This window comes from Stomoxys calcitrans, chromosome 5, assembly GCF_963082655.1.
Source record: "Stomoxys calcitrans chromosome 5, idStoCalc2.1, whole genome shotgun sequence".
Taxonomy (NCBI): domain Eukaryota; kingdom Metazoa; phylum Arthropoda; class Insecta; order Diptera; family Muscidae; genus Stomoxys; species Stomoxys calcitrans.
Window position 1 is genome coordinate 150775294 of NC_081556.1, and position 19524 is coordinate 150794817.

The 19524-nt window shown below is 35.6% G+C and overlaps 1 protein-coding gene across 6 annotated transcripts in view; it reads right to left on the minus strand.

Moving 5' to 3' along the window:
• LOC106081458 (heme transporter FLVCR2) overlaps nt 1–19524 on the minus strand; it is a 166845-nt gene that overhangs the window by 115031 nt on the left and 32290 nt on the right. The window lies entirely within an intron of this gene.

The window sequence follows — 19524 nt, forward strand, 5'->3', positions numbered from 1 at the left end:
TCAAGACTCCTACTAGGGAGATATGGGAGCTACAGTATGTTATAGGAGGCCACCTTAGCGCAGAGGTTAGCATGTCCGCCTACGACGCTGAACGCTTGGGTTCAAATCCTGGCGAGACCATTAGAAAAATTTTTTAGCAGTGATTTTCCCCTCCTAATGCTGGCAACATTTGTGAGGTACTATGCCATATAAAACTTCTCTCCAAAGAGGTGTTGCACTGCGGCACGCCGTTTGGACGCGGCTATAAAAAGGAGACCCCCTTACCATTGAGCTTAAACTTGAATCGGACTGCACTCATTGATATGTGAGAAGTTTGACCCTGTTCCTTAGTGGAATGTTCATGGGCAAAATTTGTATTTGTGAAGTAAGGGATCATTTCCTGAAATATTTGTAAATGCAGAGAAATCCCCACTGGGAAACACCATATCGGAAATTTTCAAATATGATATGCATACCCAGTGAACCGAATTTCGGATCTTAGACATTTCTATACAAATTCTAAACTCTTCCGACAAGAAGAGCTTGTCCCTAGGATTTTTTCGATAGTTCTTAAAGCATTTGGTCATCTTGTCGTACTTTTCTTTTTTTAATTTTTCCTTCCGACGCATCGGCAAGAATTCTGAACGATTTCTTGACTATTTGTCTGTAGGAAATTTTGGTTCGCCGGTTCTGAAAGAATTCTGAACGATGTTTGCACGTCCTGTCGTTTGTTTTTTTTTTTAATTTTTCTTCCGACAGTGCGGTGAACTCTGTGTCGGATGTTTTTGTCTTTTTGTGCTAGCTTTTTCACATATTTATTTGTTTGAACAGTTAGGAATTTTTGTGCCGACAGTTCTGATGGAATTCGGAACGATTTTTAAACTCTGTGTCTGATGTTTTTTTGTGCTTGCTTTTTTGTGGCACATTTTTTTTACCGGTGGAATTTTATCCTCACGCTTCGGAACGAATTCTGAACGATGTCGGAACTCGTTGTTGAATGTTTTTGTCTCTTTGTGTACTTGTTTGCATATTTTTGTTTGTGAAACTCTGGATTCCACTGTAGCAATGAGGTTAGCATGCTTGCCTATAACGTAAAAACTTCTCCCGTTCGGTCTGGGCTTTAAAAATGAGAATCTTAATGGAAAGTTCAAGAGCAAATTTGAAATGAACCGTCGAAAAGCATATTCGAATACTTCAAGAATTCTTTCAGAAATGATTAGATTTCGATAAGACACGACGGAAAATACATCCAAATTCTAAAAATTTGTATTTCAAAATCCGGTCAGAAGTCAGAAATAGATACGACGAGTTAGAAAAACATTCAAATTCTTAAGGATTTCTAATATACTCTCGGTCAGAAATCGATAAGACAAGTCGGAAAACACATCCGCATTCCTTATGACTCAACATCAAAATTTGGTCAGAAGTCTTAATGACAACTCGAATTTCCATTCCCAATTTCCCATTATTTTGAATTATGTCAGAAACATCAGATTTCCCCCCGACATTCCATTCTGAAATCGTGTCCAACACTCCATATTCAGACAGACTTCGGATTCGAATTCGGATAGATTTTCCGACTTTCGTACAGACTGCTACCGAAGACTTTTCCTTTCTACATGCCATAGGAAATCATATCAAAATAAGTCTGTATATTGCTTCTCAAGGAAAGATTACGTTAAATTGAATTCATTTCTGAGTTTAGTGGACTGGAATTCTCTCCATTCAATGAATTGTTTAGATGAAATTCTAAAAATGTTCTATAGTACTCTAAGATACTATGTATCCGACAATGTTCTAAAGAGAGTACCCTTTACGAATATTGGTCCTCCGTGGAATACTCCTGCGTTGTCGAAATTGAAGAACAGAAAGAATAAACTCTATAGAAAATTCCAAAGAAGTGGTTCAAATTTTGATTATACTGAATAGGAAGGTCGAAATTCACGATTATGAACAAACAACTGTATGACAAGTACATAACAATGATGAAGAATGAATCCTTTTATGGTTTTATTAACAATAAACGTCGATGTAATGGTTTCCCAAAGAGTTTACAATTAGGACAAGTTGCAGCGAATGATGATATTTGAATCTCAAATATCTTTGCATCATTTTTTAGAACCACTCATTCCACCAAATCGCACGAGGACACATTTCGATATCCCTACCCGATTTCTGGATTCTCATCTATACACATAGAAGTCCATAGTTTTGAAATTCCTGCCGTGTTGGAAAACTTAAGATGCCTGAAAAGTATGACAGCTCCTGGGCCAAATGTAATCCCAGCATGCATACTGAAACATAGTGCGGAAAATCTTGCTCTTCCTCTTTGCATACTCTTCAACAAATCTTTATATTCTGGGCATTTTCCTAAAATGTGAAAGGAGTCTTATTATACCCTCCACCATAGAATGGGGGTATACTAATTTCGTCATTCTGTTTGTAACACCTCGAAATATGCGTCGGATTCCCCATAAAGTATATATATTCATGATCGTCATGTCATTTTAAGTCGATCTAGTCATGTCCGTCCGTCCATCCGTCTGTCTGTCGAAAGCACGCTAACTTTCGAAGGAGTAAAGCTGGGCACTTTAAATTTTGCACAAATACTTTTTATTAGTGTACGTCGGTTGGGATTGTAAATGGGCCAAATCGGTCCATGTTTTGACATAGCTGCCATATAAACCGATCTTAGGTCTTGACTTCTTGAACCTCTAGAGGGAGCAATTCTCGTCCGATTTGACTGAAATTTTGCACGTGGAGTTTTGGTATCACTTCCAACAACTGCGCAAGATATGGTTCAAATCGGTCCATGTTTTCATATAGCTGTCATATAAACCGATCTTGGGTCTTGACTTCTTGAGCCAATAGAGAGCGCGATTCTCATCCGACTTGACTGAAATTTTGCATGAGGTGATTTGTTATGCCTTCCAATGACGGTGTTTAGTATGATTCTCATCGGTTCATAATCTGGTGTAGCTGTCATACAAACCGATCTTGGATCTTGACTTCTTGAGCGAATAGGGAGCGCAATTCTCATCCAATTTGGCTGAAATTTTGCAAGAGGTGATATGTTATGACTTTCAATGACTGTGCTATGTATGGCGCAAATCGGTACATAATCTGATATAGCTGCCATATAAACCGATCTGGGATCTTGACTTCTTGAGCCTCTAGAGGGCGCAATTCTCATCCAAATTGGCAGAAATTTTGTACAACGGCTTCTCTCATGACCTTCAACATGTGTGTTCAATATGGTCTGAATCGATCAATAGCTTGATACAGCTCCCATATAAACCGATCTCCCGATTTTGCTTCTTGAGCCCCTACAAGGCACAATTCTTATCCGAATGAACTGAAATATTACACAATGACTTCTACAATGTTCATCATTCATTTATGGTCCGAATCGGACTATAACTTGATAAAGCTCTAATAGCATAACAGTTCTTATTCAATATTCTTTGTTTGCCTAAAAAGAGATACCGCGCATAGAACTCGACAAATGCGATCCATGGTGGAGGGTATATAAGATTCGGCCCGGCCGAACTTAGCACGCTCTTACTTGTTATATGTAGGACTTATCTCGAAATCTAGTCAGACTTTAATTTGGATACCTATTCAAATATCAAATAGAACCTTGCAATATTTTCCTACGATAGGACAACAAATTTGGATTTCCACATCATTAAAAGGCCATATCGGATAAAAGATTATAAGGGAGTTACATCGAAACCTGTGCCAATTGATGACATTTACTGAGACGTCAAATAGAACATCTCACTCTCTATATTGTAGAGATGTGACCAAAATTTTGGCTTTTACTGCCTTAAACGTCCCTAAAAGGCCATATCGGATGAAGATATATATGGAAGCTATATCTGCATCTGAACCGAGTTTTATGAAATTGTGCACACATATGAAGACGTCAAATGAAGCAACTCATCTCAAATTTTGTAAAGATCGGACCAAAATTGTGGCTTCTACAGCCTTTGAAGGCCATATCGGATGAAAGATATATATGGGAGCTATATCTAAATCTGAACCGATTTTGTTCAATAGCGTTCATCCTTGGGCCAAAAAAGAGAAGAGTGCAAAATTTCATGACAATTGGACAATAAATGCAACCTGTAGCTTGATCACAAGAATACATGGACAGACAGACGGACCGACGGACAGACGGACATAGCTAAATCGAATAAGGAAGTGATTCTAAGCCGATCGGTGTACTTATCAATGGGTCTAGCTTTTATCCTTCTAAGCGTTGCAAACAAATGCACAAAGTTATAATACCCTGTACCACAGTGGTGGTGTAGGGTATAAACACGACCAAATTTCACCCAAATCTGATGACAATTGCGATTTCTAGGCCCTCAAGACTCCAACCAGGGAGATAGGTTTATATGGGAACTATTTTATGTTATAGACCCATTCGGACCTTGCATGACACGGTTGTTGGAAATCGTAACAGAACACTAGGCACAAAATTTGATCGAAATTGGTTAACAATTGCAGCTTGAGGGGTCTCAAGATATTAGATTCGGACCAAACGTTCAAGTTTGAAGTTCAAAGCAAAACACTCCGCGCCAAATTTGAGCCCAATCTGAAAACAAATGCGACTTCAAGAGGCTAAAAATGTCTCATTGCCATAGGTATTTGAGACATAGTTGCCGGACATATCGGCAAATATGTTCAGTTTAGGGATGGACCCTTAAGAGCTATCGGCATCGAGCACCACTCTCATTGAACTTCAAATTGTCATGGTCAACAAAAACGTCTACTCTAGAATACTTTTCTATTTGAGCCTCATATTGCAATGGTCAGCAAATAGGTCCTATTTGGGGAGTGTTATGGAGGTGGGGTGACACCATAGACGCTTTGTCCGGAACGTTGATAACAGATTCCCAAACAACTATCATTTGAGCCCCATATTGCCATGGTCAGTAAATTTGTTCCCTTTGGAGGGTGTTTTGGAGGAAGAGTGGCCCCCCAAACGTAGGGTCCCACAATTGGATATCAAATACGTTTGTATTTGGTGGTTTTAGGAGGTATCCAATCCGAAATTTGAATACCAAATTTATGTGAAATTTATTCTGAAAATTAGGATAACTTCCCCTTATCCTCCCCTTCAGATATCAAAAAGCGAAGTACCCTATTTTCACTGCGGGGCCAATATGCTATTGGTTGCCCAAAAAGTAATTGCGGATTTTTCATATAGTCGGCGTTGACAAATTTTTTCACAGCTTGTGACTCTGTAATTGCATTCTTTTTTCTGACAGTTATCAGCTGTTACTTTTAGCTTGATTTAGAAAAAAAGTATATTTGATTAAAGTTCATTCTAAGTTTTATTAAAAATGCATTTACTTTCTTTTAAAAAATCCGCAATTACTTTTTGGGCAACCCAATACATCAGTAACAATTCCAAGAAAATCGGTTCAGGAGTTTTTGAGTTCATACTTTATTTTTGTGGTTTTTATTTTATGTCGTGCTATTTTTTATTTATTTTATTTTATTTTATCTTATTTTAATGAAATTCCATTGCAGGATATTGGCTTTAGACCATTGTTTAATGCTTTCTATTCAGAGAATAGTATAATAAAAAACATTGACAAGTCAGCAAAATTGTGTTGTTGCTAGAAGCATTTGACTGGTTAACCGTATCGCGATTTCAATTTCGACCAAGAAATATCATTAGCGGGCGATGTCAAATGGATCACGGTTCTTTACATCCATTCCAACTAGTGTAGTATAGCACACACCTGAATTTGAACAGGGCTATTTAAGACGACTTGATTCTTCTGCAAAAGTCTTTACTTGCAACCTTCAGTCAGTCTGTCACCATGTTTTCCGATCGAACTGTGACCTGTCATGACGGACACAAACGACTGAGACGTCTATTCTAGCCAGCGAAATTATAGCATGGGATTGAGCAATGTTAGTATCACCGAAAATTCGGGTAGAAATCCCAAAAGTTTCAGTTATGCCCCCACGAATCTCGGATAGACGTAGCGACCTCACACGACGAAATTGTGCGCAGCGAATAAGTCAAGTATAAAAACATATTGTGAACGTCGTAACAAAAATTCACTTGGTTTTCGACGAGTTTTCAAGTGGTAGATGTTAAGCACAACATGTTGATAAACAAGAAGACATTGATGGAAATAAGCGCAGACTCAGAATGTGACCACGTGATGTCAGTTACAACTTTCGACACGGTTAAAAATTATTCTCATCTTTTGCGCGAATTCGACGATATTACGCAATTTGAATCTAAAGCAGCAGGGAATAGTTTTTTTTTACCAAGTCCAAGGAAGAGGATTGAAGAAAAGCTATAGGCCAAAGCAGTGTTGGGATGATCGTTTTTTTATAGGCCGTTTGAGGGACGGACATGCCAGCTCGACTTAAAATAATCAGTATCAACACCCAGAGAAGAGTGAATACCAAAAGTGCTCATTTCAGTACCATATGGTATTGATAGTAAAGCAACATCGTATGGTTTAAAAACATTACCGGATGGTATGGAAGAAACATAAAATGATTTGTACCGTTTGATACTAGTCTTATTAGCAAACTGGAATTGGTTTTAATACCAAACTGTTATTGGTTTAAGCAACAGACCGTTATTGGTTTTAGTGCCAAATCGTTATGGATTATTCCACAAAAAACAAACCATAAATAAAAGAAAATAATTTTTATCTTTTTTTTTTGTTTGATTATTTATGTTAATAATTACAAAACGTAATGTTACACCGTGACCAACGTCAATTCTTTGTATTCAGCAATCTATTCCATATCCATCGACTCCCAGAAGTGGGTTTCATACGAATACACCAACACAGCATAGTTTTCCACACAATAGACTATCATGTTTTTGATGTAGAATGTTCTTAGAATTTGTACAATTTCGATTTTCACCGCTTTTGAGTATTTGAATAGGTCTCTACGCACTCAAATTGTATTAAAACATTTTTTTTATTTCTTTAACAAATATTTTATAATGACAACAATGTTTTCAGTACAAAGCTCAACAACACTTTTGGCACAACGGCAAGAATATAAATGAGACTCCGTCAACTCTTAATAGCCTTCTTTGTCTGGTATTGAATTGATACCAAGTGGTATTAAAAATCTTTGCCAATGGCGTGAACAAAATAATACCTGACGGTATTGGCAAAGTACCGATATTTTCCTGTGTTACAAACAACATGAGGACTTTAGTTCTCTCAGGTTCGATTGTCTGAAACCAATTTGTGGGTACAAAAATAAAAAAATATATTAAAAATAATTAAAAAAATTGTTGTTGTATATTTCAAATATGCATATTAACCGTTTAGGCTGATATTTGCCAAGCATGTTGGGAATAATGATGAAAAGTAGGTAAGCAAGCAAATATGTATGCATGATTAATTCTCGTTCACGGCACCACAAAAGTTACTCTCACATACAAATGAAGGCCAAAGCCCTATAATAACTTAGTTCATATACCCCTTCAAAAATTTGTTACATTTATCTTTCAACTCAAGCATTGCTATTTAATTGACCTTGCCTAAACTGTCATAAAATTTATCGAAGAGATATCAAGAAATTTTGAAAAAAGGGACCTTTTTTAAAAAAATTAAAAATACACAAGGTGGCTATTTAATTAGTCATGGTAATTGTAACAATAAATATTAACACACGCAGCAGTATAAAAAATTATTTCAGTTAAAATCAGGAAAAGCAAAAACCTGACTTCGAAGGCCAATGAACTGAATATTGACAAAATGAAGGCAAAGAAAATAGCGCAGATAATTAGATGTATATATTACAGATGCTTTGTAGGAGAAATTAACATTTTTTGCGCGTGTGTTTTCTAACAAAACGTGACAAAAACTTGACTTGACGGATTAGCAGATGCAGACACAGAATTCTACAATTTCAAATAAGTGGAAGATGTTTAAACTGCCAGATTAGTTTAAGTAATCAGGGCACAGCACAGCAGCCAGAGCTGTTTGAATACTTGAGGACATTAAGTTTTCTAAGTTCATGAAAGTAAGACAGAAGTTGTCGGAGACTCTTAAAACTAATCTCAAATTAAACAAACCGATTCGGGTGAAGAATGTGCGATTCTGAAATGAATTTCAACATCCGCGATATGCATGTTCTTATATAGCAGTTCAACGATTTCGCAAAGACACCTGCGGAAACACTCTTTCGCCACAATCTGGTGAAAATTGGATAAATTGTGCACCCAAATTCGGCACGGACATTGAGTGGTCTAATAAATATAAGTCAATGTTGAATTTTTTATTTGAAATTTCAACAAAATCGGGCAATAAATAAAGCTTTTATGAACTTCAGACCCTTAACCGGTATATCGGTCTATATGATAGCTATACCTTAATACAGTCCTATCTTTACCATATTTGGGTCGGATGGCGGGTGGCCTAAAACTACACACTATTTCAAATTTCAGCGAAATTGGATAAAAAATAATGCTTTTATGGGCTTCAGACCCTTGATCGGCAGATCGCTCTATATGGCAGCTATACCTAAATATTAACCGATACAAACTATATTTGGAACGGACGTCGGGAGACCTAAAACTACCCACTGTTTCAAATTTCAACTAGATCGGGTGTTAAATAGAGCTTTTATGGGCTTCAGACCCTTTATCGGCAGATCGGTCAATATGGCAGCTATATCTAAATATAGTCCGATTTCACCAATTTATGGGTCAGGTATCCGGAGGCTCAAAATAACCAACTGTTTTAAATTGCAGCGAATTCGGGTAATAAATAAAGCTTTTATGGGCTTCAAACCCTTTTTTGGGAGATCGGTTTATATGGCAGCTATATCTAAATATGGACCGATCTAATCCATATTAAGGTTACATATCGGGAGGCTCAAAATAACCAACTGTTTTAAATTTTAGCAAAATCGGGTAATAAATAGAGCTTTTATGGGCTTCAGACCCATTATCGGTAGATCGGTCTTTGTGGTAGCTATATCTAAATATAGTCCGATAAAAACCATATTTGGGACGGACTTCGGGAGATCTAAAACTGCCGACTATTTCAAATTTCAACTAGATCGGGTATTAAATAGAGCTTTTATGGGCTTCAGACACTTTACCTAGAGATCGGTCTATAGGCAGCTATATCTTAATATAGACCGATCTGTACCATACTTGGGTCGAATGTTGAGAGACCTAAAACTGTGCACTATTCCAAATTTCAGCGAAATCGGATAAAAAATAAAGCTTTTATGGACTTCAGACTCTTTTTCTAAAGTTCGGTCTATATGGCAGCTATATATAAATATAGTCCGATCTATACCATATTTGGGTCGGATGTTGAGGCTTTAAACTGTGAACTATTTCAAATTTCAGCGAAATCGGATAAAAAATAAAGCTTTTATGGGCTTCAGACCCTTTATCGGCAGATCGGTCTATATGACAGCCGTATCTAATATAGTCCGATCTGAACCATATTTAGGTCAGATGTCGGGAGGCTTAAAATAACCCACTGTTTTAAATTTCAGCGAAATCGGGTAATAAATAAAGCTTTTATGGGCTTCAGACCCTTTATCGGGAGATCGGTCTATGTGGTAGCTATATCTAAATATAGTCCGATCTGAACCATATTTTGGTCAGTTGTCGGGATGCTTTAAACTACTCACTGTTTCAAATTTCAGCAAAATCGGATGAAAAATAAAGTTTTTATGGGCATTAGACCCCTTTATCGAAAAATCGGTCTATATAGCAGCTATATCCAAATATGGTCCGATTTGGCCCGTTCAAGAACTTAACCAGCGTGCATCAAAAAGACGTATCTGTGCCAAATTTCAGCTCAAAATCTCAATTTTTGAAGGCTCTATTACGATTACAACAGACGGACGGACAGACACACGGACATCATTAAATCGTCTTAGAATTTTACGACGATCCGAAATATATATGCTTTGTAGGATCGGAAATTGATATTTCGATGTGTTGCAAACGGAATGACTAAATAAATATACCCCCTATCCTACGGTGGTAGGAATGAAAAGTTGTCTATGTGTGTCTCCCTTGAGACACTCGATTTTTATACCCTTCACCATAGGATGGGGGTATACTAATTTCGTCATTCTGTTTGTTACTCCTCGAAATATGCGTGTGAGACCCCATAAAGTGTATATATTCTTGATCGTCATGACATTTTAAGTCGAACTAGCCATGTCCGTCCGTCTGTCTGTCGAAAGCTCGCTAACTTTCGAAGGAGTAAAGCTAGCTGCTTGAAATTTTGCACAAATGCCTCTTATTAGTGTAGGTCAGTTGGGATTGTTGATAGGCTATATCGGTCCACGTTTTGATATGGCTGTCATATAAACTTATATGGGGTCTTGACATCTTGAGCGTGTAGAGTGTGCAATTCCTATCCGATTTGGCTGAAATTTTGTATGAGGTGTTTTATTATGACTTCCAACAACTGTGCAGAGTATGGTTGAAATCGGTCCATAACCTGATATAGCTGTCATATAAACCTCTCTGGGGTCTGGACTTCTTGAGCGTGTAGAGTGCGCAATTTCTATCCGATTTGGCTGAAATTTTGCATGAAATGTTTTGTTATGACTTCCAATAACTGTGCTAAGAATGTTTGAAATCGGTTCATAACCTGATGTAACTGCCATATAAACCGATCTGGGGTCTTGACATCTTGAGCCACTATAGGTGTTTTGTTATGATTTTCAACGACTGTGCTAAGAATGGTTCAAATTGGTCCATAGCCTGATATAGCTGACATATTAACCGATCTTGGGTCTTGACTTCTTGAGCCTCTACAGGGAGCAATTCCCATCCGACTTGGCTGAAATATTGTATGACGTGATTTGTTATGACTTTCAACAACTGTATTAAGAATGGTTCAAATCGGTCCATGTTTTGATATAGCTGCCATATAAACCGATCTTGGGTCTTGAGCCACTAGAGGGCGCAATTATTATCCGATTTGGCTGAAATTTTGCATGAGGTGTTTTGTTATAGCTTTCAACAACTGTGCTAAGAATGGTTCATATCGGTTCATAATCTGATATAGCTGCCATATAAACCCATATGGGATCTTGACTTCTTGAGTCTCTAAACGGCGCAAGTATTATCCGATTTGGCTAAAATTTTGTACAAAGGCTTCTCTCATGACCTTTAACATATGTGTCGAATATGGCATGAATCTGTTTATAGCCTAATACAGCTTCCCTTTCAATCGATCTCTCTATTTTATTTTTCATCCCCTAAATTGCGCAATTCTTACTAGATTTGGCTGAAATTTTACACAATGACTTCTGCTATGGTCTCCAATATTCAGTTCAATTATGGTCCGAAATGAACCATAACTTGATATTGTTCCAATAACATAGCAATTTTTTCTTTTATCCTTTGTTTGCCTAAAAAGAGATACCGTGGCAAGAGCTCACAAATGCGATTCGTGGTGGAGGGGATATAAGATTCGGCCCGGCCGAACTTAGCATGCTTTTAGATGTTCTCTTTTAACTACCGTGTGCGAACAGATTTCGGAAACATATCAGGGAATCGTTGGGATTTTTTTGTTATCCCAACTTATATTGCGTTGCAAGGGCATTATGCCACTGTTTATGCTATAGGGTATCTTTTCGCCCCATTCAAAAAGACTTTCAGCCTTTGTATTATCAGTCGGAGCTAAAACAAATCGCCTCGGAAACAGTTTTTAATTCTTGTCGAAGAAAATTAAACACATATCATTTCTATCTGATATTGTGTACACTATAGTAATTGTTCATACAATTGATTACACTATGCGACAAATGCAATGAAAATGAAAATTTTCATTCTCTAAAGGTTCAAGAAGTCAAGATCGGAGATCGGTTTATATGGCAGCTGTATCAGATTATAAACCTATTAAGACCATACTTGGCACAGCTGTTGGGAGACACAACGAAACAACTCTTTTCAGCCAAATCGGAAAAGAATTGCGCCCTCAAGAAGCTCAAGAAGTTAAGATCTGACATCGGTTGTTATGTCAGCTATATGAAAACATAGACTGATATGGCCCATTCACAATACCAACCGACCTACACTAATAAAAATATTGTGCAAAATTTCAAGCGTCTAGCTACATTCCTTTCGAAAGACGGATGGACGGACATGGCTAAATCGCCTTAGAATATCAGAAGGATCAAGAATATATATATGCTGGGGTGGATCTCAGATCTGTGTTTCGTTGTACTACAAACAGTATACCGAAATTAGCTTACCCCAATCCTATGCTGTCGGGTTTAAATATAGAATAAAATTTCGATAATTGCAGAAAATCCAAAATTTTCTTCATTCAAGAATATTTTTTTGTTGACCAGTGTTTATAGATTTTAAACCAGATAATAATATATTGGTTACCGTTGGTGTTGAAAAAGTGTCATTAATAATGATAGCTATTTATTTAAAAGCCATTTTTTTTTCGCCCGGTTTTAAATACACACATGTGAAAATAAAGTGTGTTGAATATTTTAATTGGGATTTGCGTTAATTAAAAATTTCTCATTCTAGACTAACTGACCTATTCGTTTGCAGAAAACAAACAAATTCTTTGCCCTTGTCGATAGCATATCAAAAATGAAAACGATAATGACTATCTTGGGATTCTTTATAAAAATATTTTCTTATTTTAGAAGTGGAAATTTAGTACGAACCTTGGCCGACCATGTTCGACTGTAGTAAAAACAAGTAAGAGCGTGCTAAGTTCGGTCGGGCGGAATCTTATATACCCTCCACCATGGATCGCATTTGTCGAATTCTTTGCGTGCTATTTCTTTTTAGGCAAACAATGAAAAATGAATAAGAACTGTTATGCAATTGGAGCTATATCAAGTTATAGTCCGATTCGGACCATAAATGAATGCTGAACATTGTAGAAGTCATTGTGTAACATTTCAGTTCATTCGGATAAGAATTGCGTCTTGTAGGGGCTCAAGAAGAAAAATCGGGAGATCGGTTTATATGGGAGCTGTATCAAGCTATTGATCGATTCAGACCATATTGAACACATATGTTGAAGGTCATGACAGAAGCTGTTGTACAAAATTTCTGCCAATTTGGATGAGAATTGCGCCCTCTAGAGGCTCAAGAAGTCAAGATCCCAGATCGGTTTATACGGCAGCTATATCAGGTTCAATACCAATTTGCGGCATATTTAGCACAGCCATTGAAAGTCATAACAAATTACCTAATGCAAAATTTCAGCCAAATCGGACGAGAATTGCGCTCGCTATTGGCTCAAGAAGTCAAAATCCAAGACCGGTTTATATGACAGCTATACCAGATTATTAACCGATTTGAATCATACTTAACACAGTTGTTGGAAGTTATAACAAAACACCTCATGCAAAATTTCAGTTAAATCGGATAAGAATTGCGCTCTCTATTGGCTCAAGAAGTCAAAATCCAAGATCGGTTTATATGACAGCTATATCAAAACATTGACCGATTTGACCCACTTACAATACCAACCGACCTACACTAATAAAAAGAAGTTGTGCAAAATTTCAAGCGCCTAGCTTTACTCCTTCAAAAGTTAGCGTGCTTTCGATATAGAGACGGATGGACGGACAGACGGACGGACATGGCTAGCTCGACTTAAAATGTCATGACGATCAAGAATATATATACTTTATGGGGCCTTTGAGTCATATTTCGAGGTGTTACAAACAGAATGACGATATTAGTATACCCCCATCCTATGGTGCATTGTATAAAAATATTCGCTATTGAAAATGTTGCACAATAACACTTTGAAACCAATTTAAAATGTTTCGATATTTGCAGGAAACACTGAATACTTAACGAGAGATGATAAAAATATAAAATGAAATGATATGAAATGGAATGAAATGGAAAGACATGAAATGAAATGAAATGACATGAAATGAAATGAAATGGAAAGACATGAAATGAAATGATACGAAATGAAATGAAACGAAATGAAATGGAAGGAAATAAAACGAAATGAAATGAAACGAAACGAAATGACATGAAATGGAATGAAATGAAATGAAGCGGAATGGAATGAAATGAAATGGAATGAAACGAAATGATATGAAACGAAATGAAATGGAATGATATGGAATGAAATGAAATAAATCGAAATGAAACGAAAAAAAATATTCGTAATTGAAAAAGTTGCACAATAACACATTGATAAATAAAAAAAATAAAATAAAATAAAATAAAATAAAATAAAATAAAATAAAATAAAATAAAATAAAATAAAATAAAATAAAATAAAATAAAATGAAATGAAATGAAATGAAATGAAATGAAACGAAATGAAATGAAATGAAATGAAATGAAAAGAAATGGAATGACATGAAATGAAATGGAATGAAATGAAACGAAATGAAATGGGAGGAATATAACAAAATGAAATGAAACGAAACGAAATTAAATTAAATGAAATGAAATGGAATGAAATACAATGAAATGGAATGAAATGAAATGGAATGATATAAAATAAAATGAAATAATACGAAATTAAATTAAATGAAATGAAATGGAATGAAATAGAATGAAATGGAATGAAATGGAATGAAATGGAATGAAATGAAATGGAGTGGAATGAAATGAAATGGAATGAAATGAAAGAAAATAAAATAAAATGTTTTTAGTAGATTCCATTTTCTTACTTTTTTACATTTTTATAACAATAAAAAAATAAAATAAAATAAAATAAAATAAAATAAAATAAAATAAAATAAAATAAAATAAAATAAAATAAAATAAAATAAAATTAAGTAAAATAAAATAAAATAAAATGAAATGAAATGAAATAAAATGAAATGAAATGAAATAAAATGAAATAAAATAAAATAAAATAAAATAAAATAAAATAAAATAAAATAAAATAAAATAAAATAAAATAAAATAAAATAAAATGAAATGAAATGAAATGAAATGAAATGAAATAAAATAAAATAAAATGAAATGAAATAAAACAAAACAAAATAAAATAAAAATAAAAAGTTTTTTGCCGATTCCAAGTTGCTGGGTTCCCAAGAATTGGCCCATATTCTTACTTGTTAAAATTTTTATATCAATTTTAAAGTTTGGTGCTGTTTTAGGTTTCATTCAATTTAATTTTTTTCTAGTAAGGTATCGAAGATTTTTATTCAACGTTTGAACTTTGTTATACTGGTTACGAGTCTGTCTTAGGAATTGGACTTGTTTGGAAAAATTCCTATGAATACGAAAACCCGGATACAGGTATTTTTTATTCTTATTAAAAATTACATAGAGTAACAGTGATTTATTGGTCTACCCTTATAATAGCCCTTAAATTAAAGTTGTTAAAGTTGTTAGCTTTTATGAGAATAGAGAATAATGAAACTGCTTAGGTGTATTTGCTTCAATAGTTCATTACACTGTTCGCGTTCTCATTAACCAATCATAGTGTGGCCAATAAATAACCAATGAACAACCTGTTTGTAATCAAATAATTGACTGATCGTCTATCGCTGCCTAGGCATATTAGCTGTAACTGATTACAAATAGTTTGGTTGGGGTATTTGTAGTTGAATCATCGAAGACATGGGCCTGTTATGGACATGATTAACTACTGCTAGAAAACATAAGCGATTCATGTAAAATAGATAACACCTGCTTTAAAGCGATAACTCGAGAGATTGCGATAATGAAAACCCCTTACAAATACGCACAAAAATTTCAATGAAATCAATGGACTTATCAGCGGTATCACACACTTTTTATGCCCCAACTGCAGAAAATGCGGGTTAGTAGAAATAAGTATTGATATGATTTAGATTGGAGGCCATCGTGACGCAGAGGTTAGCTAAGACGCCGAACACCCGGTTTCAAATGTTATTCCCTTACATTTGTGAGGCATACTGCCATGTTAAAACTTCTCTGTCAAGTGGTGTCGCTATGCGGCACTACTTTCAGACTCGGCAGCAGAAAGGAGGTACCTTATCATTGAGCTTAAACTTTAATCGGACTGCTTTCATTGATATGAGAGAAGTATACGCGGTCCCCAAAGGAATATTCATGGGAAATTTAGTACTGGACTATATGTAAAATCATGTCCTAGGTACCTAACATAAAATTCCTATATACGGACATTGTGTTGGCCCCCCTTGGTAATCCGAAAATCGGTCATCACATTCGTTTCCGATTCTATTATATATTCAAATCATGCTTTATTCGCCTTTATCTTCCTTTTTAAATTATTATATTAGCAGTTTCTCTTTGATGATTTAAAATGTTTCAAATCCTTTACTAAATCCTCCCCCACCACCTACAAGTATCTGGCCAAAAAAGTAATTAATTAAGGCTCATTCATAGACACGTTTTGTTTTTAAACTAGCCAATTTAACTTTTAATGGCTGCCATAGTTAAAACAGGCCACAAATTTATTTGTCCAATTACCTTTAGCATCGTGACAAAACAAAGCTCACCCCAATCATCATCATCCTTGTCCCCATCACAATCACAATCATCATCATTATCATTTCGTCATCGTCACCCTTTTCAAACTTTTGAACAAACCGACGGCTGTGATTGTCATTGCCGTGTGAATTTAGTCTAGCCATTACCTTTAGACAGCGATGACATTCATGACATGAATATTTATTCCAATTTAACACACAAACATACACTCTATGTTCTACGCGCACACACACACACACACACACATAACACTCTCTAGGAAAGAAAATTAAAAATCTGCATTTGCAAAGGGTTCAACAAAAACCAATGACTAACAATGCCTAGCCATTAGTTAGGCATCACTTGAGCATACCATTTTACACCATGGCATTTAATCAGGGCCACTTATATCTCTTCTCTTAGTCTCTCTTTCTCTCTGTCCTAGAGGCTCTCTTAACTATTGTGGCTTATGCTGTCCCGTCAATCACAATTTCACTTAAATCGTAATGTGAATGTAAATGGAACAGCCATAAATATGAAATCTGTTCCTTAGCTTTCTCAACATAGCAAGACACAGAGAGTGAAAGAGAGGGAGAGAGAGAAAGCGAGAATAAATCATTATCTCTAATCCATTTGTAATGGTTTTGCATAAGAGCGGCCTAATGAAATCATTTCAATATTCTCTGCCATTAAATCATATTTAAATGGATTTTAATTTCCGTTTAGAATTTATTATGGTGGAGATTAGCACGGCTACTTTGGTTGGGTCAAAAATTATTATTATTGTTAAAGTATTATGCCCCTAAAGGCATATTTGCATGCACATACCAAAGTCAGAGAAACACAATGAAACAATATTTTAATAAAAATTTCTTTATCTAAACATCTTGGTAAAATTTTTTACAAAAAATTTAATCTTGACGATATTTTCTATTGCAAAAAATTTTGTCGATATTTTATAAAGAACCAAAATTCAAATTAAAAAAAAAAAATGAAATAGGAGCATGCTAAGTTAGGCCGGGCCGAATCTTATATACCCTCCACCATTAATCGCATTTGTCGAGTTCTATGCGCGGTATGTCATTTTAGGCAAACAAAGAATATTGAATAAGAACTGTTATGCTATTGGAGCTGTATAAAGTTAGAGTCCGATCCGGACCATAAATGAATGCTGAACATGAACCATAAATGAACAGAAGCAACATCAGGAAATAGGTTTATATGGGAGCTGTATCAAGCTATTGATCGGTTCAGACCATATTTGACACGTATGTTGAAGGTTATGAGAGAAGCCGTTCTACAAAATTCCTACCAAAACGGATGAGAATTGCACCCTCAAGAGGCTCAAGAAATCAAGATCCCAGATCGGTTTATATGGCAGCTATATCAGGTTATGAACCGATTTGAATCATAATTAACACAGTTATTGGAAGTCATAGCAAAACACCTCATTCTCAATTCTCATCCAACTAATTTGGATGAGAATTGCGCGCTCTATTGGCTCAAGAAATCAAGACCCAAAATCGGTTTATATGGCAGATATATCAAAACATAAACCGACTTGAACCATACATAGCGCAGTTGTTGAAAGTGATACCAAAACACTACGTACAAAAATTTCAATTAAATCGGACGAGAATTGCGCCCTCTTGAGGCTCAAGAAGTCAAGACCCAAGATCGGTTTATATGGCAGACATATCAAAACATAAACCGACATGAACCATACATAGCGCAGTTGTTGAAAGTGATACCAAAACATCACGTGCAAAATTTCAGTCAAGACAGATGAGAATGGCGCTCTCTAGTGGCTCAAGAAGTCGAGATCCATGATCGGTTTATATGGCAGCTATATCAGGATAAAACCCGATTTGAATCATAACAAACACAATTGTTGGAAGTGACACCAAAACACTACGCGCACACTTAAATCGGACGAGAATTGCGCCCTCTATAGGCTCAAGAAATCAAGACCCAAGATCGGTTTATATGGCAGCTATATCAATACATATACCGATTTGAACCAATCATGGGTCTTGACTTCTTGAGCCTCTAGAGGGCGCAATTCTCGTCAGATTTGACTGAAATTTTGCACGTAGTCTTTTGGTATCACTTCCAATAACTGTGTTAATTATGATTTAAATCGGTTCATAATCTGGTATAGCTGTCATATAAACCGATCCTATATCTTGACTTCTTGAGCCCCTATAGGGCGCAATTACTATCCGATTTGGCTGAAATTTATCATTACTTGTTTTGTTATAACTTCCATCAACTGTGCTAAGTATGGTTCAAATCGGTTCACAATCTGATATAGCTGTCATAAAAACCGATCTGGGATCTTGACTTCAATATACCTCACTTGCTTTTTGACTACTTTCTACCTTTTTGAACATTTTCGACCTTTGTTAGTTTTATAGTCTGCCTCTACGTGATACATTTCATTAATCCCTTATTTTACAACATTGAATGGTTAAGCCAACATGACTAACCACTTGTTAACATAATGAACTTGTTACCAATTAATCAATTTGATTATTTACAAGGGGGAGGGGGGAGGTAAGCAAATACAAAAAAGGCAAAGCAATTAAAATGTTAATGCTAAAGCAAATTATAAGCGAAAGCGGCTTGTAAATACAATTAATTGTTAAATATTTAAACACAATGCTTCCCTAAGTATATGCTCGATTTTGTTAATTCATTCATTTTCTTGGAGTAAAAAATGAGCAAAAATATTTGTAGTAATTTTTTAATTGGTATTATAGACATTTATTTTATAAATTAGAGTTAAGGTGATAAAATTAACTGTTATAATTGTCAATATGCAATGGGTCGATGAGCCGATGGATGGAGCCTTTCCGCCTTTGACACTGAGTGCCTGGGTTCAAATCCCGTCAATAACATGAAGGCACTTTTGAGATACTTAGCAAAGGTTATGCGTCGTGTAAACTTCTTTACTAAGTGATGTCGCGCTGTGGAAAGCCAAGAATCGAAGGATTCCTCAATGAAAAGGAAGTCCCTTTTCAATTAAAAAATTAATGGACTCAATCATATTTTCAATCGAAACGGAACTTGTTTCACTTACGATCGTGATTGAAATTTCTCTAATTTTGAATCAAAAA